This window comes from Aquila chrysaetos, chromosome 24 (assembly GCF_900496995.4).
Source record: "Aquila chrysaetos chrysaetos chromosome 24, bAquChr1.4, whole genome shotgun sequence".
NCBI classification, from domain to species: Eukaryota; Metazoa; Chordata; class Aves; order Accipitriformes; family Accipitridae; genus Aquila; species Aquila chrysaetos.
This window is the reverse complement of record NC_044027.1, coordinates 1,890,638-1,913,762: the sequence shown is the minus strand read 5'-3', so window position 1 is coordinate 1,913,762 and position 23,125 is coordinate 1,890,638. Positions and strand designations below refer to the sequence as shown.

The 23,125-nt window shown below is 48.7% G+C and overlaps 1 protein-coding gene across 5 annotated transcripts in view; it reads right to left on the bottom strand.

Moving 5' to 3' along the window:
* PLXNA2 (plexin A2) overlaps positions 1 to 23,125 on the bottom strand; it is a 225,817-nt gene that overhangs the window by 172,960 nt on the left and 29,732 nt on the right. The window contains exon 1 of one of the 5 annotated variants that reach the window (XM_030000298.2): positions 11,717 to 11,821. The exons of 1 other annotated variant lie outside the window; for it this stretch is intronic. The gene's annotated coding sequence lies outside the window, so the exon portion shown is untranslated. 3 more of the 5 variants (XM_030000301.2, XM_030000300.2, XM_030000297.2) reach the window with 3 other exon arrangements.

Here is a 23,125-nt window from a genome sequence, read left to right as displayed (position 1 = left end):
GGCACCTCTTTCCCAGCACCCTGTCCCTGGCAGCCCCCCACCACGCAGCTGCCAGCATGCCAGTAGCCGACGCCAGGCTGACAGCGTTGCTTGGGCCCTCTGAAATACACAGATGGATCGCAATTCCGACTCAAAACCCAGCAGAGAACACACAGCAGATTAGGTACATCACTGACATATGTTGCACTCGTGTGTTTGGTAAACTTGTGCTTTCTCGGTGAAGTCCTGCTAGAGCAGCCTCCCCCCCACCCCAGCAGCTCCCAGCACTTGGGCTCGGACCACAGCAGGCAGAGGAGCCACAAGCCATGCCGGGGAGCCACGCTTTCCTGGACAAGGAACAGGGAGAGGCAGCCACAGCCAGCCTGTCTCGGCCGGGAACGTCTCAAAAGCACCAAAATCCTCCTGTCCCCGCCAAGTGCTGTGTCCAGCAAAGCGCCGGGTCAGACTCCCAGCACCCGAAACTCGTCCTCCCCTCCGAGGGACCGGGGCTCACCCACCAGCCAGCAGCTGCATCTCTGTGCAGCTTTGCCAGTTGCTGGTTTTATGTTCATTTTTTCAGCTGGGCTCCACCAGCCTGATCCGGAGGATCCCCTCTAGTGGGATGCGGAGGTATTTCAAGCCCACATCCCACTCCCATCTCCTCCCCAGCTCTCCCTGCACCAGCCGCCGGCCAGCCCCACGGCCCAGGCTGGGCAGTGGGCTGCAGCGGGGAGCCGGCTCACAAATTACTCGCCCCGTTTTGCCAGAGCCATTTGGGGCGAAGTCAAAGCCAGGCTGGAAAGGCAGATGCCGGGGAGGCGGCACGGACGGGAAGGACCAGAGGAAGGAGGAAGACGACAGCAGACATCGAGGGTAAATCCCCTTCAGCAAAGAGGGGATGATGTCCACCAGCAAAACATCTACCTTTGACAATAACGTGCCACCCAGACCATACGCTTCACCACCAAGCCTGGGTGCTCGCTGCAGAAAGCGGGCTGGCAGCATCCCGGCCGCCCTGCGATGGTTGGCACAGCGGCACGTGGGGACCCGGCCCGAGGCACCCACCGGGTGTGCTCGCAGCCCATCTCCCTCGCTGGCACTAAACCACGCAGTAAATACATATATTTTCACTGCAGAGAAAGAACCTGAACACGAGCCCCGGGCGGCTGCCTCTGCTGCCCAAGGACAGCACGCTGCCCTCAATTCTGCTTTTGTTCCCGCTTTGCTTTTCATCCCGGGGGCTCCCTCTGCACCACTTTTGCAGACAAAGAGCTTGTGGCCTCCTCAGACCAAAACGCTGTCAAGTCTCGCACGGCCGAGCCGTGCCCTCACCCCGGCCCAGGAGGGAAGGTGGCACCCAATTAGCAGAACTACGGGGTTTGCGCCCAGGATGCTCTTGGCGGTGCAGACACGTCGGAAGAACTTGGTAGCACCTTTTCCCCCTTGGCTCCCCCTTGCCCTCCCCTTTCCTGTTGTGGCGGTGGCCTCCCAGCCAAGCTGGTTAAGAGATTAACACTCTAAAAACCACATTTACTCTAATTAGCCATGAAATCTTTGTAACTAAGTGAAAAAATGTTTCCCTTGAGGGATTTTTGTCCATTCATCACTGTTTGAATTGCCAGGGAGAGCGAGGGGGAAAAAAAAGAGAAAAGAGGGGGGAAGAGAGAAAAAACCCTCAGATCTAATGAATTAATAGCAGAATGCCCTGGGGGAGCAGCAGGCTCCTACAAAACACGGGCACCTCAAAGGGGGCTTTTCACAGGCTCGCCGAGGGGACGCTTCTGAATTATTTGGAGTTAACAGACTGTAACACAATGCTCCGCTCCCTGTACGAGCTGGGCAGCTTGGCCAGTGCGCTGCGCTCCTCCCTTCCCTTCCGCAGGGACGGACAGACGGACGCTGTGCCCGGCTGCGTGTGCAGACAGCTGGGTGCCCCTGTCCTGCAGGCAGCTGGGGGGGACGGGGCTCTGCTGCCACCATGGCCAGCACCCTCAGTTACTATTTTACTGGGAAAAACATTTCAGAGTTCGGTGGGAGGGGGGCAGAGAATCTTGCCACAACTTAGGCCTATAAATATTTCATATCGCTGGAATAAGAACGATTATATTCCTGCCAGCACTTTTCTTGTGTATTTTAAATGTGTCACCGCCTTCTACTTTCTCCCCCGTTTGTGTTTCTTGTAACAGGCCCATGAAATAAAGATTAGCTGAATAATCAAGAGTGTTTAGAAATGTGAAGGGGCCTGTCTCAGGAGCACTGCATGCTCAGGTTCATCTTTTTTTTTTTTTTTTTTTTTTCTTTTTAAGGATGCCAAACACAGATGGGGGAGTGCAATTTTCACACAGTGTAAGAGACGGGCTGGAGCGGGAGTGAGCGCGGCGCCCGAGCGTGCAGGGACGAGGCAAGCAGAGAGCACACGCTTCCCCGTCAAAAATGACAGCCTCAACGCCACGCGGAAGAGGGGGGCACTCTCCCCCATTACATATTTATTGTTCAAACTGCAGAGGGGCCAATTAAGACAGCTTGATCACTGCCACGTTCAAACAGACGCGTACATGCTCAGAGAAGCGGGATGAGAGAAGCAGGTGTACGCTTTCCTGTTGCAATACAGTGCAGTCTGCTCCTCTGAGAGTCACCAAAACAACCTCAGCTGAACAAAGGTACTTCTGAGACGCAGTCCAGCTCCCACAGGAAAGCATCGTGTTGGCACCCAACAGCAAGCCCAGCTTTCCACCTTAAGCCTTCTTGCCACATGCCCCATGCAATTTCTGCATGTTAGCTTTTGCTTTCTTTCCTAGTTCAGTTCTTCATATAAGCTGTCTATGGCATGAGAGAGTCTGCACCTACAGCTGCCCTAGCTTTTGGGCAATTACTCCAAGACATGCTCTAGACTCCCACATTTAGCTGCAACAAGAGTTCCCAAAGTAAGTTCTGGAAAGCCTTGTAGTGGTAGCTAAATTGGAGATCTCGGGAAGATACTGTAAATCACATGTTTCCCCGAGACACCACAGGGTCTGCACAGCAAACTGCTCCAAATGTCATTTCCATTTAGCTGCTTCGCAAGCCAATTTGTCACATACTAATGCAATTTGCTGAAGAGAGTTAAAGAGCACGGGGCGGTAGCAGTCACCTCTTCTCCAGGCTCCCATAGCCAGCCTGGATCTGCATTTTCCCTTTTGCATCCAGCTGAAGTTCCCTTTTGCTGAGAGGCAGGGGAAGCTCAGGGTTAACGTGACGAGCAAGACCAAGTGTGGCAAGAGCACGGGAAAAGCTGTTTCTGTCATATTAGTGGATTGTATGCAGATCTTATGCAGCATCTGTTACCTGTTTCCACCGCGCAAACTTGTTATAAGCCGGGGGGAAACTCCACAATTAATTACATCAAACAACACTATAAAGACAATGAAGAGTAAATTGGGTTACTTTATCTTCCTGCAACAAGCACTGTGGAGATGGTTAGAAGAGTTGAGAAAGATGACTGGTTTGCTAGATAAGCCATTTCACAACAGCAGTTGTGCATTCACGTTACTCATTGCTTGCACCAAGTTTCGTAAATCACAGCTACTTTATCTGCTTCCCTGCACCACCCCAAAATATCACAGTTAAGCTTTGAGGGTCCTCAAAGTGACAACAAATGGCAAAAGGACAACAATAAAGAGAAAAAACCATTGCATTTTAAAGGATCTAACACCTCTGTGTCAAAGGAAAAAAGCTAAACATCTGTTCCGAAGATGGCACAGATTTCTTCTGAGGCATCTGTCTTTCAGCTGTAAAGTGGGTCATTTGATTTAACTTTTAGACACCGTACCAATGAAGCCATCCAGAGAAGGAGAGACAAGACCATCTCCCAAAGTCAGCTGAGATCTATTAAACACGTTCAAGCCACCAGTAAAGCATCAAGTGCTTAGCAAGTAACAGGGGAAACCCTGTCAGCAGTAGGTTTTTACATCATGGTACTCTGCTAACTTCACCTTCCCTCACCTCCAAGCCAGTATCTTGAACTGTAGGTCACAGATGTACCGTTTTTTTCCTCTACCACTTACTATTCACCTCACTTAATATTAACCTATTGACTTTCTGATACCCCTTAGAACACAGATTAATTGAACATCATTCACTTCACCTCCAGGAACGTGAAAGTATTGGCCATAGCTCGAATGGAGACAAAGCCTGTAATGCCTGACCGTGCCAGGTTAAACGGAGGTCACAACAAGGGAGGACAGCGTGGCATCTCCAGCGCTCGCACAGAGCAGCTTCTGCCGGGATCGACACACACCATCCCAACAGCTGCGGGGCTGGAGAAGACTTGGACCATCACACCGAAGTTCGGATTTCCCTGAAGGGAGCACAAGCGCATTTGCCTCCCCTCCCCTCGTCACCTTTCCGAATGGGTCTTGCGAGGGTTTGGGAAAGTTTTAGTGGGGATTTTCCCCAAGATTCAGGGGCATTTTCAGAAAAGTCGCTCCTCACCAACAGTAACTTTTTACGGAAATGACTTTATTCTGGTGCATCGACTGCTCCCGACCGTGACTGAGCGGTAACAAATGCCAACAGAATTAACGAGAAAACGCGGACCGGTATAACGTGTACACGCGTGTAAAACCGACCGGAGAGGGAGGGAGGGAGGTGACCAGGAGGAGGGGAGCTCGGAGGGATTTCTTTATGCCCCCCCCCCCGCCCCGCGAGCACCCCCGGGTGCCGCTGCCCCGGGCACGGCCGGGTACCGGCGCCGCCGAGCACCGACCGCGGGCTGCAGCCCCCGGGACCACCCGGCGCAGGCGGCCGCGGGCAAGGGGCCGCGGCGGGCACGGGGGGGCGAGCCCAAACCTCCTCCCCGCACCTTCCCACCCGCCGGCAGGACCGCGGCAGCGGGGATGCCCGGGGGAGCCCCAACCCCGGGGACGCCCCGCACCCCCAGAGGATGCCCGGGGACAGAAGCTCCCCCCCCCCCGCCGCCTTCGCCAGCCTCGGCCACTCACCAAACCTCGCAGTTCCGGTGCCTCCCGACCTCCTCGGGGGTGCCGGCTCCCCGCTTCACGGCGGGGTAATCCACACGGCCCCCGGCACCATGGAAATCCGGGGCCGGGCTCCCGCCGCTACTCCTACCGCCTTCCCGCAACCCCTCAACCTCCCCCGGCGCGGCTCAGCCCCGCCGGTCCCTCATACCTCCGCAGCCCCTGCCCGACTACGGCGGCGAGCCCCGGCTCCCCTCCGCCCCGGCATCCGCCCGCCGCCGAGCCCGGGCGCGCTCCCCGCCGAGCCCCGAGCCCGGGCGCGCTCCCCGCCCGCCGCCGCCGCCGCCCGCCCCCGCGCCGCCCCCGCTCCCCGCGCTTAACCCTTCCCCAGCCTCGGCGCCGGGGAGCGGGGCTCAGCCCGCCCGCCCGCAGAAATAGCGGTGCGGGGAAGGGCGTCCGTCCCCCGCCCCGTCCTCCCCCCCCCCCCAGCGCCGAGGGGAGCGGGCTGCTCGGGGAAGCGGCACCGCGCCGAAACAAAGCCCTGGACGCGAAACCGGGGCGGGGGGAGCGGTGCTGCCTCCCACCTCGAAAGGCTGCGCGCCTCTCCGCACCGGTACGCCCGGGCCGGCGGCGGAGGTGAAGGCTCCCGCAGCCGTGCCCTCAGCTGTCCCGCATTTCTTGGGCCACAGCCTCCCATCGGCTCTGGGAGGGAGGGGAATGGAGGCTGCTGGTTTCTGTTCCCCCAGCGCACCCCTCCCACACAGTTCTGGTGCGGAGAGTGACACTTGAGCTCTCCCTTCCTCAGTTTCCCCAGCTGCGACACGGAGCCAACAGTTCAGTCTTCTGCCAAAGCCGCGTCACCTCCAGCAGAGCAAAGGCTGCGTGTGTGCCGCGGAGCCCCCAAAGCCACCCACCTCCACACCTCCTGGCCTGCCAAAACCACGGTGGCCACGGCCAGCTGGGACAGGGAACCACCCACTGCCGGGAACCAGGGGATCCCTCCTCGGGATCCAGTGGCTCACCACAGAGCCACCACCAGGCCTCTCGCGCAGGCCTAGCACAAGCATTTGAACAAACACCTGGAAGCTGTAGGGCACCCAAAGCGAGGAACACCTTCAACCACCCCTGAGCCACCCTGGTTACCTGCATTGGCCTACAAGGGCTTGGGAACACAGGCAAACAGGGAGGCAAAGCCAGCCCCAGTGCCGCAGCAGGACAGCGCGGCCACGCTGCTCCGAAAACCCAGAAGCACCGCGGTCCAGCTAAGCCTGCCCCAGCGAGGCAGCACGAGAGCAATTTTGAGGAGTGCAACTGGTGGAGGGAATCAATAACGTGATGGATGATTGCTGTTTTCCATTTCTTGTCATCAAGAATTTTTTAACAATTTATTTATTACGTGTTGGAATATTTGCGAGAGAAAGTTATCGCCATCATCCTGGGCCTCTTCCACAATAAACCTAAGTGACTAAACCAACCCAATCTACTTTGGGAAAGCAGCACACAGGACAGTTTCCCCCAGCCCCGCTCACCCCCACTGCTGTTAGCATGGCTGCAGAAGCGGCCTCGCTGCATCTTCCCCAGCTCATCTCATGGAGGGACACACCTGATGCAGCACTTGGCACGGGTTAGCAGGACCCTGCAAGAGCAGTTTTGGTGGAGAAGAAGACACAATTGCTGTTAGTTTTGCTGTCTGCCCCGTGCACAGGGTTTAGGAGCCTCTTGCACGGGAGTCCGGCAGGGAATGTTTTTGCATCCCACTGTGCAGCTCCGGATCCTGCGCTTTTCCCGGCTCCTGGGAGGGCTGTAACCAGAGCCTGCACTGCTCCCTCTCCAGGGAGAAAATGACAGGTTAGCTTGCCTGTGTTTCTCCCCATCCTCACCACATTTACCATCCTTCAGAAAAGATTTCCTTTCCAATAGTGCCTGTATAACCATCAGTGGAGCACGGGCATATCTCCCTACACATCACAGTCAAGCGCCCAGCCCCACTCCCACGGAAAGGGTCCCCTCCACTTCACTGGAAGCTCTAGAGCAGGGGATTTTGACATCCTGGAAAGATACATAGGTTGTAGCTGTTTAGCTCAGGAGAGGAAACAGAAGACACTCAGTGGATGGCAGCATTGGTTCCTTAGCAAGCTTTTCTCTTTCGCCATTCTGTCCCTAATACATTTACTGTGTCATACATTCACAGCGAATGGTACTAAATCCTATTACAAATACCATCCTTGGTTAAACGTGCATCCCACTAATGCAATTTCTCCTTTTGCAGAAAGCCATACAGGGCAGGTCAGAGTGTCTCAACCACCGTTTCTCTCCTCTTTGCAGGTCTGTCTGCATCCTGTCTTCTGTTTATTATTTATTGATGGTCAATTATGTTCCTGTATGGAGAGTCTGTCTCAAGCTAATTACAGGATTGCTCAGCTGGGGAGCAGCCCCGAGACTCACAGAGCAGCTCACACACAGGGTGTACGAGCAAAGGGCTGTTCCAGCATGTGGGGAGCGAAGCAAAACAGGTGGAGTTTCACCTGGGTTTGCTCAGGTGATGGATGTGCTGCTGGGCTAATGAGTTGTATGTATGATTTAAATATTAGCAAGCTCTGTGCTGAAACAACTGCTGGAGTAATCCTTCTGTGGATATTTGCATTCACCTCTTCCTGAAAAGGGTGATAGGCGTAAGCCTTGGAATCAAAGTCTGGAGCTGTAACAGAAGAAAGGACCTGCCTCTAATTCAATCAAATACATATGGTGATAAATGTATAGAGGTGCACATACACATAAGCGTACAATCCTATGTCCATAAAACTCCACACAACCTCTGCACATGTGCATATTTATGCACACTCACAGTATCGCCACACAGAGACACAAACTAAATAGCCAGGAGTGCAAATATTGGTCCACGCCTGACACTCCCCATCACCATATGCATCTGAGCACCCGGCACGGGGGGGACAGAAAGGGCCCTTGGACCGTGCTGGGATCCAGCAGCGTGGGATCCAGCAGCGTGGGATCCAGCAGCGTGGGATCCAGCCGGGTGCCAGCAGCCACGTCCTCAGCAGCAGGGTCACCGACACACGCACCCACGGCTTTGCCAAAGAAACCATGGGCAGCGCCGGTGCGGGTGCAGAGCCCCTCAGCCCATCTCCCAGAGAGCTCCGAGCTGTGCTCTGAAGCGAACCAGGAGCTCAGCAACCACTGGCCAAGCAGGGAAGATCAGCCATAAAGCCATCTTTAAACTCTTGGCATGCAACTTCTCGTCCCCGTTTCCTCTGACATAGGGAGCTATGCCGAGCGCTCCGTTTCTGCAGGGCAGGATCCGGACCGCAGATGACAAAGCAGTCTTTAAGCAGCTGGTGAAGCAAGGCATCGGTGAAAGATTGGTTTCTGTTTCTAGCCTGTGTATTCGCAATTTCTCTCTGTCCTCATCTTTGATAAACTCCCTTGCTTCAGAGCACAGGGGTCATGAATCTGTCTGAGCTGTGTGAAGCGATGAGCCTTTGAATCCTTCCAGCACCCAGCTCTTCACATTCTCTAAAAGTCCTGGATAACGTGGCTTTATACATTGCCTCTGGCACTTCTCTGCATGCCCGCAGACGCATCAGGATCTGACATCGGTATTTGCTCTGCATTTGCCATTCCCAGGGTAATAAAATAGATTCTGCTATTTCTAATTTCTAAAGCAGGAAAATATCCTTTTTTTTTTCCTTCCCTGGGTCCATTTAGGACAAGCCGCTGAGTCAGGAAAGCACAGTCCAGGCCTGTGCTCCCCAGCTAGGACTGCCTTCGAGCGGCTGCTGAAGCTGTGCGAGGGGAAGAGCACCATCTATAGGCACCAGCTATAGGCACGGGACAGCCGGCTGCTCGCCCGCGGAGCATCCGTCGATCGCGCAGATGCCAGCGGCTGACAGCCCCTAGTTACTCGCATCATATCTATCCATGCAATATTCAGCAGAGCTAATAATTATTCAGCACTAATCACTACAATAGAAGAATCATAGGCAGTTATTTAGAAATGATTGTTTCCACTCAGTTATTACCTATGACAGTGAAAGGAAATATCAAATAGTCAAACCCACATGTATATGGGAAGCTGAGTGAAAGATCAATGGGAATTTAACCAGCACTTTATGCTATTCTTCCTCTTTAGAAGAACCTTGTCAAGTAATTTTTTTTTCTCTCTCTACTGTTCATAATACCTTCTTGGAAAATGAAAAGGATTTTTCTTTTCCTAATGCACCTTATCCTTTCCCCTCCTCAGATTTTCTCATAAATGTGAGCTTCGGTTCCTGTCTCTGTATCCCCTGGTTTGAACTGAGCTGAAATTAACTCAGAAAGGTTTTTTTCTTTCCAAGACAAACTCTGTTTTCATTAAGTGCAAGGGCAGGAGAACAGAAAGTCTCCGAATCCTGAGTTACAGAGTGTCTCGTTACTGTCAAAAACACAATTGCTGACAATGTCTGTGCTGAGGTTGTGTCAGAAATTCAAGGTGCAGACAATATGCCATTTTTAATCGTCTTCCTACAGCTAAGAATTGCCTCAGCTGAAATAAAGGGGATGTTACAGGGAAGAGCACAAAAGTACCCCTGCAAAGATACTAGTAATATCCAGAGATTTTAAAAAAACACAACAGGAAAACATTGGTCGTCTTGGCCCCTACCCAGAAAGTAACGGGGATCACCTTTTCCTAGCCCTTCCTTTGGCTCTGTGGTGTGACCACCCAAGGTCTACACACCGTGCAGCTCCCATCTCTTGTTTTAAATCAATATTCTGCTCCACACAGAGCTGGACAGAGGCATCGGGACAGACGCCGGGACTGGTGGGTGCCCAGGAACGGGGAGCAGGGTCCTTTGCCAGAGATGAGCTGTGGGACTGGGCATCCATCCATCACTTTTGGAAACATTACCTGCCCCAGCTGCTGACCCACAATCCAGCTGCGCCGCCTTGGCCCCCCAAGCCGCCCCTCCAGCTGCAGAAGTGACACTCGAGGCTGGGAGCTGCTTTGCTGGAGCCTCGCAGGGCTGGGCTGCACCTCCACCCCGGACCGTGACTGAGCAGGGCGAGCAATTACAGCCCATCGAGTCAATTATTGACCCTCTAACGAAGGAATCTCCTCACAGCCTTTGACATGAAACAGAAGACCAGCGCTACTCTGGCCTGTCACGTCGAGAATTTACAGCTTAATGATTTCCTAAGGGCCAAATCCTGTACTGACATGAGCGCGCCTGCTTCGCCATCGATCAGAGGCATGTTCTGCAGCGAGGAAGGGACGTTTCCCTGCTCGTGGGGTTGCTTCTGAGCGGCACACCAGTACCAGCCGCACCTGCTCCGTCTCCAACTTGCTCACATTCAGTGGCTGAAGCAGATACAGCAAGAAAGACCGTGGGTCTTCCTGTCATTGGTTTGTCTACATTATTAATTATTGACTAATGACACAGTTACAAACAAACCCACTGCGCTGGAGGCGGCCTTCGAAGATTTCCCGTCTGTGTTTGTTCCAGTAACAGGGGAAAAAGTCTTTATTGCTCTGAACTTGACACACGCAGGCCAAGGCACATCACCAGCGTTATTCCAAGATGTTGGTGATCAATACGGTCCCATTTCCTGCCACCTCCATCCCAGGCTGTTGCTGGCAAGCCCTCAGGGCAGCTTTCAATGTTCCTAGCACTCACAGCTAGAAGATTTGAAGAAATGCTCAAAAATTGCAGCAGGGCCCATTGCGACACAAACGGCCAGTTTTTAAGAGATGGGTATCCAAAAGGGAAGGCTTTTAACAGCAAGCTGTAACCGTAGTTTACCAAAAACTCTGCTGTAAATATCTGCATCTGAATTTCCTCCGGACTGCTGAAGTTTGTCTGCGGGGCTCACTGAAGGGGTGTCTTGGGGAAGAAGCATCTATACAACTTAGTTACTTGCATTGTGAAGCCTGAAAGGTGGTCGCTGTGATTAACAAGCTGTTTGAGCAATAAATCTCCCCAGCACGCTCATTGCAGCATGTTCATTGGAAATCTTTAGTTCCTTCATCATAAAGAAATGAGTATTTCAGGCTCCCTGTCCTAATGAACATAAAATACAGAGCATATTGTCAAACATGCTGTGGCTCTGCCTTTTATTCTACAATAATCTTTCTAATTTTTCCATAGGCCATGGGTATTACTGACAATGCAAAACTAAATTAATTGCAAAACTAAATTATTTTAAACCCTAATTTAATCTCTTTTTTCCCTCTTGTCTGAGAAGATTGAGATTTTTTTCCCTGCATAATGGGTGGGAGGGGGGTGGAGCTGGAAATCCTTTGATTTGTGGGTCTGTGAGCGTTAATCTGCTGCTGCGAATTCTGCAAAGCATTTTGTAAGTGACTGAAGAATGCGGAGCCTGAAGTCCGCTTATCGTTTCATACTCTTTTTGGTATTTCTTAGGACTTTTTTCAGGAAAGATAGGGGAGGGAGATGTTTGTAGTCAAATGCAAACTCAGAAGTTTATAGAAACTCCTGTCTCTTCAGGGAGTTCAGCCAAAGTCAGAGAAAGGCAGAAAAGGTACAGGTTGATTTTAAATATTCTTATTATCAATCTTGATGCAATCGCGAAGAATACAGATAGCCAAAGTCAAAAAAGAAAAAAAAAAAAAAAAGATTACTTCAAGAGCATCAACCTTTTAATTTACCTCCTAATTAGGCAGGACACCTTTCCATCTAACCTGCTTCCCCACAATCTCTTCTAGCTCTCTCGGTACGCTTGTGCGTACGTGCATTGGGCAGGGCTGTGAGGAAAACACAGTTTCATACCTCCAGGGAGATGTTCTGCTGGAGACCAGGCTGGCCAGGCACTGAGCATGAACCAGGGCTCCCTGCTCCTGCCTTCCCCCGTCGCATCTCCTCTGCAGAGAAGTCTGCCCTGAGTCAGAAAAGATGTATCATACAGAGTCATTTATTTCATGTGTATAAGTGATTATTGCAGAAAGGTCTTCAGCTTAATTGATGTATTGGATCATGTATGATAAGTGTATCCAGGGAGTTTTCACATCACAGGCAGATGTATAGAGAGGGACCTCCTCTGGTTCCTTTCTTTGCCTCAATACCCAGCAAGGGGCCCAGGAATATTGGGGGATTAATGTCACAACAGAGGGAAAAAGTCTGCCATTCAATCTATTTAAACATTTTATTTCACCAGTGCACCAATTAAACATTCCCTGTCTGAAGAGACCACAGATTAAAGCAATAGTGATGCTGAAAAAAAATAATAATCTCTTTGGAGATCTGTCTATGGACAGATCTTTTCTCTCAAATGATCAAGGAAAATATATGAAATTGAAAAAAAAAAAAAAAAAAAGACCTCTTAGAAGTAAACTTTAGGGCTATGCGAATAATTTCTTCCTTCCTTGTCTGTGCTCCCTTTCATGAGTTTCTTTTACTTTCACTGGCACCTTCTCCCTTGCAGCCCATTTGCATTGCGTTAATTAAAGGGAGCTGGCAGCGACGGCAGCTCTGCAGACGGCCGCCTACTGCCCTCCGTGGGGTCTGGATGAAGCATTTCAGATGCTGAGCCCAAGCGCTCAGGTCTGGGAAAAGTGGATGAAACCACGCTCCGCTCCTGTGTGGACAGTCCTAGCTCACGCTGGGATCAAACCAATGCCCACAAACCAAGGAGATCCAATTCAGCTTACACCAAGACCAGGAGAAAACACTGGGTTTCCTCCAGTGAGAGCCCCAAGAGCTCTCCCAGGCGGTCTCTGCTGAGCTGCTGCTGTCTTAGCAAGCTGGTCTGGTTTTAAGAAGTTTCCTTCTCACTAAAGAAGGACCAAAAGCACAATTTTTTTCTCCCAAAAGGCCACTTGAGGTGGTGGCAGTGGCACCTCCCCAGTGCCAGCCTGGTGGGCAGCGTACCCCTGCTGACTGGGATCTGTGATGAAGTACTGGGGAATAAAAAAAGAATAAAATGCCTGTCCAAACCCCTGTGTTACTCTTACTCCATGACTGACACCAGAAACAATACCATGTGGTTTGCAAGCTGTGCACCTGCTGGTCATCTATTTAAGCAAAGCAATTCACGATTTCAAAATGATAGGAATGGACTAGATCAAAAAAAAGGAGACCAAGTGTATTATTTTTCCCAACTCCATGGATGTGCCAAGACCTACTTCCAGCTCCTCTCTCTTTATTTGGATAAGTAGAAGGTTTAAAAGAGAAAGTTTTCCTTGGCAAATATGTACTGGCAGCAGCATTGGACCAGTTAAATATACCCAGCCTAGACAAAAGGAAAAGACTGTTTCTAATTATGAATGCTCGTATTTTTCTGTTCCATGATTTCTGATGTTGCCTGGGCCAGAGGTTTAACTCGGGGAGAGAGGAAAAGGGGCAGAGGGAAACCAAATACACAGATTTGCCAATATCTGATCGACACCTCTGAACTCCTCGGCACCGCTGGTGCCGCAGCATCCTCAGGCTCCACCTCCCATGCCATTTTCAGGGCTTGAATCATTTCAAGTTATTCACAGTGACTCCAAAAACAAGCCTTAGAACCCATTTCTCTGCCGGATGGGGTAATTCCCAGGCAAGCAGAGCCCTCGCCTTGTGTTTGACCATCGGGGAGCCGGTCCGGGAGCCCTTGCACCCCTCGCAGGTGGCACCAGCAGGTTTCCCTGAGGGTATGACCCTTCCCTCTCTCATCTCTCAGGATGCAGAGAGGAACAGAACTTCTTTGCAGACCTCCTTAGCCTAGCAGTAATTCAAACTAAATTTAAATAAGACGACACCTGAACAAACTATAATATGTATATCAAATATCTTAGTTTAAGATTATTTTATTATTTGTTTCTTCTGTGGCGTTGGACACCAATTGTGGGAGATACTGGGTATCTATTTAGCAGTTATGGCACTTTCAGTGGACACATAAGAATTTACTTTCTGTGAAAGAGGCTTTAGAAAAATCACCCCAACATGCTGCAGTGAATATTTCATTGAAGAATCCCAGCTAGGTCTATATTCTGCATTGATAAGCTCTGGGCTGTATTTCATTACAAGGTATTTCTTAGTGAAAAGCAGAAGAGACTACAACGCCGTCCCTTGCAAACAATAAAGAAACATAAGTCATTAACAAATCTAAACAAAAATAATAAAACAGAGCTAGAAAAACTGAATGTGCTTAACACTGAAGAACAAAAGAAACGGGAACCATTTGTTACCTAATAAAGGAACTGGAAAAGAAAGTCTTTGACGGTAAGGGAGGACGATTTGCTCTCATGGGCCAGTGAACATCCAAATATATACAAGCTGTTCGCAGCAGACTGATTGCAGCTAGGCCATAATGCTATTGTACATGCTCTTAAAAAAAAAAAAAAAAAAAAAAAAAAAAAGAGAGGGGGGGGGGGGGGGAAAAACACCACCACAGAGAGGTACTTCAGAAATAGATCATGGTCTATTCATTAAAACAGATTATTTTAGAGAAATCTATTTTTCCCCTCTCTTTATTGCCATGTTTTCTTTTATGTTAATTTTGTGTCTGTTTAAAGTTGAATTCCTTGATCTGCAACATCTTTAGCTTTAATTTTTTTCTCTTCTCCTCTTACCAGTGAAATGAATTCAAATCATTTGCATTTATTGCAGAGAACATTCAGCCTCATCTGTAGCCTTTAGTCTGACTGAATTGCTTTTCTGCTTCACAAGGCACATAGTGTAAGCTGGAGCATGCCCCCTCACCACTCTGCTACAACCAGAAATAATCTAGTTGGCACTTCCATGTTTCTGTAATATTTATCATATTGATCATATATAAAATAAATAAGCAAAATTATATTATTGGAAGCAATGATCTGATGAACCTATGAACCAAATCAATCACTTGGCAGAGACTTAAAAAAAAGCAGCAGCTTGCTCTCAACCATTTCCAAAGTCAATTTTCCTTACAAATAGGTTTCTCATCAATGTAAGCACCCTAGAGAGACAACGTGTCCTTCCACTAGACCTGCTTTGAAACTAGGTGTATTATATATGGATGCTATGCCAAATCTAACTTCTAAAGAAGTACAGACTTCCATTTCTTTAATTAACTTTAAAATCTTCTTTAAAAAATACTGTATTCGTTTCATGGATTTAGCTTAAAGAGACCTGAAATACTCAGAGGGAATCACGACACACAAAAACAGAGCTGGCTTCAGACTAGGCCTATTTTTTTACTTAAATTTGTAAAAACTATGGATATAAATACAGAGAATTCACACAGCTTGCATTACATTGTCATCTCTTGTGCTACAGGAATAATATTCTTCCTGCAATCCTATATGGCAAAGGGATAACTGCTGGAGCCAGGGGAAGGAAATTGGAGACCCCGATTCAGACAATTTGAAAACTGACCTCAGCAAATACATCATTAAAACACTAAGCTTGTTCCAAGCGGTTCTCTGCAGCTCGAAACCCCCCAGTGCTCCATTTCTCCACCAACTTCCAGCTCCGCAGTCTCTTCCTTGGAGAAACTGGCTCTGGAGCAGAGAAGATGAAAATCACGAGGAGAGATTTAAATGGACAGCAGGGGAACCCTGACGTGGTGGTGGATCCCCAAAGAGAAAACACACAAAAGCGTGCGCCTATATTTAAGCACAGGCATTCTGTTATCTCCAACAGATGCTACATGGCCTTGGTAAATAGAGATGGACCTGAGCACACGCCTGAGCGCACTGCAATTCGGGTCAAAAAGGAGAGGTCGAGGCACACGAGGTGGGTGACGATTGCTCCGGAGCATTGCCACTAGCCGGGACCCAGCGGACGGCCGACGCCATCGAGTGGGCAGCGCACAGGCTGAGGCTGATCCTTTCCCAATTCTTCTAGCAGCTTTATCAGCAGCAGCAGATGCTGCTGCAGTCAGATGGAAACAACACAAGGAACTTTCCACATGGCGTCTAGTCAAAGAGAAAAAAGAGGATCTGCTAGAAGCTGGCTGGGGATACAGGGGAATCTTACTGTGGGAAGCAGACGCAGCTATTTTCAGGTCAAGCTTTCCCCGCTGCAGTGCCACGTACACCATGGTCCCAAAGCACTTTGGGTGTAGTACGATGTCCTGGTTGTACCTCCCCAGCCGAGAACTGTTGTATCATTTTGTTGACAGAGAAGCGAAAGATTGAGGCAGGGAAGTGACAGCAGGAGGAGACGCAGACAGGAGAAAATCTGAAAATCTTGGCAATAATCTCATTGCATATTCTGTACTTGTAATCTGTCTAATGCCATGGGAATGCACATTTCCTATAACTTCCAAGTTGACATGTTTAGAATTCCCATTCACAATACCTCAAGTGGCAATATCTTGGTCTTAATCCTTCTTTCCTATCTGTCCCTTTAAACCTGGAGCATCAGCCAGTGAACCATGCCAGACCCTTTACAGTGTCACCGAGATCCAAACCTCTCCCCTGGTGTCAAACTCCCACTAATGATCTCGGTTCTCTTTTCATACAGTTCACAGTGAAGGAGAAGAATTCCATGAGAAATCAGCATGATTGGGGGAAGAATCAAACCTACTGGTTCCAGTATCAGATGTACGCAATAGCTGTAATTAAACACCATGTAGGCTGCATACTGGTTGTCTGCCCTTGGGTTTATTCCATGAATAAACTGCAGACAGACAGACTGCTCCCCCAGTTGTGACTGCAGTCTTGTGGAGTATGGATAAATTAATCAAGCTTACCTCTCTTTGCAAGAAAGCCAATCAAGCTGGCTTTTTTAAGTATAACTGCTATAAGCCCCGCATAAAAAGGGAAAAAATACAGCTGGGACATACACATAGGCTTTTTAACAGCTGTTTGTAAATATGTCTAATAATTTATCCTGTCAACATGCTCACTTTTCCATTACAAGGAAATATTCATAAATGGTATTCCCAGTGCTGATGGATCCATTTCCTTAATGAAATACACATAGTTTACTTTACAAAGTTTAATTGCTCAAAGAATGGGTGTCAAGTTTCTTTATTCGACCTGTGGTACAGAAATCCTTCCAGCTCACATGTACAACAAGTAAAGAAGTTAATGGAGCTTTTGCAGCAGTAGCTTAGTAGCTAAGCCACCTTTAAGCAATAATCCCAGCAAATATAGATGGAGATGCTGGAATCTCCTGCCTTCTAGGAGTATAGATGTTAAGTAATACAAAATTCAGTCCTACTAATTGACTGAGCAGGGGATTTCTATAGGGAATGCCTATAGCATTGAAATCAAGTCATTGATTATATTTCTTAGATACATCTGCCTGCAGCAGGACCGCGCAGCAAGAAACACTGAGCTGGAAAAGGAACAAACTGGATGAGAACTCATCAGGACCACGCAGGGATTGGATAACAGCATTCTAAGGAGTTATGTGGGCTAAACTGTCATATCAGTAACACACGCGCCAAATTTCTGATCTTTGTCAACTTCCATCTTTTATCCATTAAATGTGTGATAAACAGAAGTCTGAAATTACTGGAGTGTCTCTGTAGCCTTGACTCTGAGTTACCAGAGGAGAACCCTGCGTTTTCCCACCAGCAAGTTGCCTGAATCTCATCAGGGATCTCAGACCATGTAAAACCATCCCCAAATGGGGCAAAGCACAGACCGGTGTTTTAGGCAGTGCCTGTGCAGGCACCATGCACAGGACCTGCACACTGCAAAGCTCATTTCTGTTAGCAATTCTGGCTAACATGGTCCTGAGTGTGTGCATCTTCCCGAAGATGGAAATGGTAAGCTATGTGCACACACTACTAATGATCTAATCTGACCCCAAACAAGTGGAGAGACATTTAAATCAAAGCCTGAAATAAATTGCTCAGCCAATAGTGGTGGTGTGATTTTTAGAGACAGTAAAAAATGTTACTGAAAGCTAAACAAACTCATTTAAACACGATCTCTCTCCTGTATGCTAATATGGAAAATGGAAAGTAGCCTACGAAATATTGTATGCTCTCAACAGCAGGCAGGAAGGTTAGCTAGATGCCAATACTTAAACATGATCAATCATTTCTAAGAGTAGTCCAAGCGTGTAAGCCAATCTCCCTGCATGCCACAGCAGCTCTACATTACTGAAGTTCTTCCAGTTACATAAAACTAAGCTAAAGACTTACTACTGACATAGTCTGTGAGGTGTATGAGGGAAGCATGGGTACAACAGATTCCTCATCAAAATGAAATATTATGCATTAAATCAAATCCCAACCACAACATTTCCTGGTCCTGTTCATGACTTGTTAGCTGGACTCCTGGTTAGTTTTTAGATCATGTAGAGATGTTGCTCCATGAAGTTCCAACTACAGTCAGAAGAAAGCATGGTGGGGTTTTTTTTCCTGAATTTTTGTAAAGTATTGTTGTTTCATGATATTTCACATTGGAAATAACTATTGTCAGAATAGGTCCAAAAACATGCTGGGATCTTGCAGGACAAAGAACGATACAGAAATAGAAGTTGGCTCTTTCCCACAGACTGCACGTCCCCCGTTTCCACCTTGGGGTGGGCTTGGGAAGGGATGAAAGCCAAAAGGCACATCCATGTTCCTCTCGTCCTCTGCGTCGGGCAGGGTCCGTCTCCTGCTCCTGGATCAGGGCAGTCTGTGTTGTGGTTCCCCTCCTGCAGCAAGACCCGGAGAGCCTCGCTGTACAGTGACAACCATGAAGCGCCTAAGTAGCCATAGATTAGTTACAGTATTTAATCAATTTGTGTAACGTTCACAGAGCTGTGAAAAGCCTCAATGAAGCTCTTGGGCACGCGAGCAGTTTTAACATACTTCTCAGCTAAACACAAGGGTTAGTGACAGAGGCTGCCCGACGAGCAAGCTCGCTGGACGCAATGGTGGAGAAGTGTTTCCTCTGGCCCTGGCTGCTGGGGGAGGAGGAAGGTGTCCCACAGCACGTCAGTTTGTCACGTAGGTAAGTTTAGCACAGGGTTGCCTATACTCTAAGTACACGGGATGTTCCTGTTCTAGCAAATAAATACCCGTGTGCCGGAACTGCGGTCCTGGGGCACGTTCCCCTCACACGGTTGAGGAGCAGCTCCCCCCGAGCCCCGCGCAGACCCTGCCGAGGAGCGACTGTGCCCCTGACGAGGTCCAGCCACATCGTCCCCCTGCTCACCACCGCCTGCGTTGCGTGGGTCCGGTCCTTACGCACGAGGAGGAAGGTGATCGACGAGCATCCCCGAGGGGCAGCCCCACAGCACAGCCTGGGGACTCGCTGCTAAGGGGCTCGGCAGCAGGCGGGGAAGGGCTCGAAGCCTCCGCAGGAAAAAAGGCCGGAGGACTGTGTATTAACCTGCACAGCAGTTGTATTGGAGAATAGAGGTCTGTTTGGTTTTACTTCTGTCTGACTCCAGCAAAGCAGAAGCTGATCATATGTGAAAGAGCCAGGATTTGAACAAGATCTCAGACAATAAAAAGGGCAAGGCAGAGGACCCTGCAGGAGGAAGACTGATGCGGTTTTATTCCCAGATGCCCAAATGGAGGCATTCTCTACTGCTTCAGATGTTAAGGTCAGAAGAGGACAGATAACTGAATCCCCTTTTAAACCTCATAAGGTGAGTGACCCCCATGTAGTCCCTCTCTGAAGGGGACAGACTATTTTTCTACAAGCCCTCATAGAAGTACACAGCAGAAGCAAGGCTTCATCCTTTCGAAAAAACAAACTGCAAAGGCTGGCTCTGCTCAGGTTTCCAAAAAAGGGGTATGGGATTTTCCCAGGACCTGGCTTCCAGCCTGCCACAGCAAAGCTGGCTGCAAAGCAGGGTGCTGCTCACAACACTCCGGTCCCACAGCCCAGATGCTCCGGCTACAGCCTAAAATAAAGGATCCAGCTCACATATTTTGGAAAAAAAAAAAAAAAAAAAAAAAAAAGTGCTGTTTAATACAACCAGCACAGGAGGCAACCTTGGCTGAAGGAACCGAGCAATCCTCCACCACCGACTGCAGCGACAGATGCTGGTTGCTCTACCTCCTTGCAACGGTTTGTACAAACCGGCGCGGGAGCTCCTGCCTGCCAGGGCCCGCACACACGCAGCCCGGGGGGCAGCTGGAGAGGAAGGAGCCGGCTGTGGGGATCGTTGGAGTGGCCATCTACGAGAGCCACCTGCAGCCAGCTGAGCGTGGGCACGGGGCAGCGCGGAGCCGGCCGGGCTGCTCTGCTTTGGTGTCGGGCTGCTGAGCTGCCGGGGAACTGCCCAGCGTGGTTCCACTCGCCTCTTGGCATGAGAGGGCTTTGCACAGCTCTCCAGGCTCTCTCACAAGTGCTCAGGGCCATGCTAGGGCTTTGCTTTAATAAGAAAAACAACCTGCTTCCCTCTCCCCCTGCTCTTACCTTTTTGTCCCATTCCTCTCTGCTAAAGTGACACCAATCTGCAGAAATAAAGCACATCTGATGATTTACAGAGCAGTAGGGGAAAAAAAACCCCACAAGTACTCTCCAGTTTGGGCTCCCAGATCATCACGCAATGCAGCCACAAAGATAAACACATGCTAATGCTTGACTGGGTAAGAGCATCTGACAAGATGGGTTTTTAAGCCAAAAAGTGTATCTGTTCACATAAATCCTGTTGGCTCTGCGTGATCCTCAGAGCCCCTCCTCAGACAGGCTGCCCATACCAAGCAGGGCAGCAGGAGGTCACTCAGCCCCACAGCATCCACATCCCCAGAGCCAGGCTCCACAAGCCCAAGGACTCTATCTGCCACTGGAGCAGAGAGTCACGATTCAGTTACACATGAAAACAGGCTTTCAGGCTCCGATCTGATCTTCAGGCTCATTCTGATGCAAAAGACAAAGGGCTGGAATAACAGAGACTGATCATTTTTTGCCTTCATTAGGTGGGCACCTAAAGCTTCGTTAGGTTTACACAGGGAGTTAGTAAAGCCTTCCAAGTGTCTGAATACTTTTGTCGATCTGTCCCCAAATATCAGACTCCGCTGTAGGCAAATGCTGCAACTTCCCAAGGAACCTTTTCATCAATTTTTTATATGGCTCACTTTCTTCAAAGGCAGACTGGGGCTTGATGTGAGAAGGGAAACTAATATTTCACTTTCATTTTGTTGCATTTCAATACTGAAGTTTGGCACCTGGCTGAATGCTGCCCCAGTTTGCCAGGGCAGACATCAGGAGCCAGTGGGTAACTGAGATCACAGTCATTAGTACAGAAGAGGACAGAATTTAGTTAACTATATTAAAGGCTATTCAATTTTTTTTCCTTTTTATTTTAAAATCAAGCTTGCTGTTTGATCCTTCCCATATCATCAAGTAGTTGTCCCAGCTGAACAAGGCAGGTGGTTAATTAAGAGCTATTTTGTTTTACCAAATAATGCTCTTCAGGGAAGAAAGAATGAACTGAGCACTGAAATGTTTAAAATGGTGGTCCCCAACATTTACACAATTTATCTTAATTTCTTTGGGACTTTAGCAGGGCTGACAGATGACTAGTCTCCACCAGGAAAGTGTTGCTCTATGGTAAAACAAGGATAACGCTCGTAGTAGGTTTTATCGTTTTGGCTCTGGTTCCGTACAAATCATTGTTCAGTCTGAGCAAAGCTTGCCTTGGTGGCATCATAGCATATCAAAAGACAGACACGGCGAGCACACTACCCAAACAGAGGATTATTACCGTGGTGACTGGCAATGCAGCTTGGCAAGCTGCAGGCACACAGTCCTGCTCAGCGCCTGCACATCAGCTGCGCCGTGGGTCTTGGTTACAATATACCCGTGCCTTTGCAAATGCCTCTGGCATCCGATAGCACGTGCACGTCGGCCTCACAGCAAAACTAACAACGAGATCCTCGCTGGCTGCGGGCAATCCAGCTCCGCTGACTTCAGCAGAGCTAGGAGTATTTATGCCAACTGAGGATCTGTCCCTATGGGAGCAAACCCGGGAGCAGCCAAACACCCTCGCTCCAGAGATGCCTGGGCTCAGGCTGCAGCGTGCACTGCTGCTGCTGGCAGGGAAAAGGTGGATTTGATGTGAGGGATTAAAAAGTTTACGGGGTGCTTCTATGAGTCTTGCAGCTCTGTTACAGGTTTTCCACTTTCCCTCTTGGAAAGCTGGGTGTCTCCATCAAGACAGTGTTTAATCAAAACAAAACCTCACCAGAAAAGTTCAATCCCAAGAGGATACAGAAGTTAATTACAGTTTTGGTCAATCTGCAACTTTTTTCCCCTAATATAATTTTATTAATTCCATGCAGACTTTCAGTTATGGGTAGTATGTCAGTCTGGGAGGATATCTTCTAGCAGATAAGCTATTTCATCATTAAAAAAATTGACTTTGTTTCTGGCTTGTGTCACAGTTTAGATTAATGTCCTATCTCTTCAGTTCAGGAACCTCAATTTAAGCCCTTTCCTGTTCAACTTGATCAAGAAAGAATCCAGTCTGGTCCTGCTACAGAAATTAGTCTATGTTGTTAAAAATTAATTTTACCTGATGGCTCCTCAAAGCCAAGTGAAACACAGCCGGGAGTTGTGCTGAGCCCTCCTCCCTATCTCTACCTTCCTCTGCTCTCACGTTTCTTTTCTCATCTTCATCATTTCTCATTTCTGTTAATTTATTTTAAAATGTTTTTGTTTTAATTAAATCCATAAACAGGTACAAATAAACAAGAAGAAAGATTAGATTCTGTTATCTACCAAGTATAGTCCATATGAGATATTTCAGATAAATGAACAGAGCACAGCATATCTACAGAGCTCATCATACTGTAATTAATTCAGCAACGGGGTTACACCCCATGTGGGTTTTCACATTGGGCTTTTCTTCACGGCACAAATTTGTTACCTCCTTCTGCCTTCACAAAGAACCTCATCGACTTCAACTCCGAGCAAAAATAAATCTTACTTGACCCAAGCGTGGTTTTCACCTTTGTGCAGAATTTCTCTCTCCTGCCTTTCTGATCAGCATCACCACAGGTTTCAAGCATGCAGCTGGGAATCCACATTCTCTTTTTTTTATTGCTCCCTCCATCCCTGACATCTGACTTATGATGGGCCAAGAGTGACTTCTCCATTCTCATCCTCAGCTTGTTCCCTTGCAAAATGAATCCTAATTAATAAATGTCGGTATGTCAGCTTGAGTTCCTCAGACAGAAGGCAGTAAAGATCTACAAGGTGTCATTAATTTAGAATTAGTTTCAGAGACATCATTTCTTTAACTTTATAACTGTCTATCCCTTCACCAATTCATCTCTACACAATTTTACATCATGATCATTTACCAAAATAT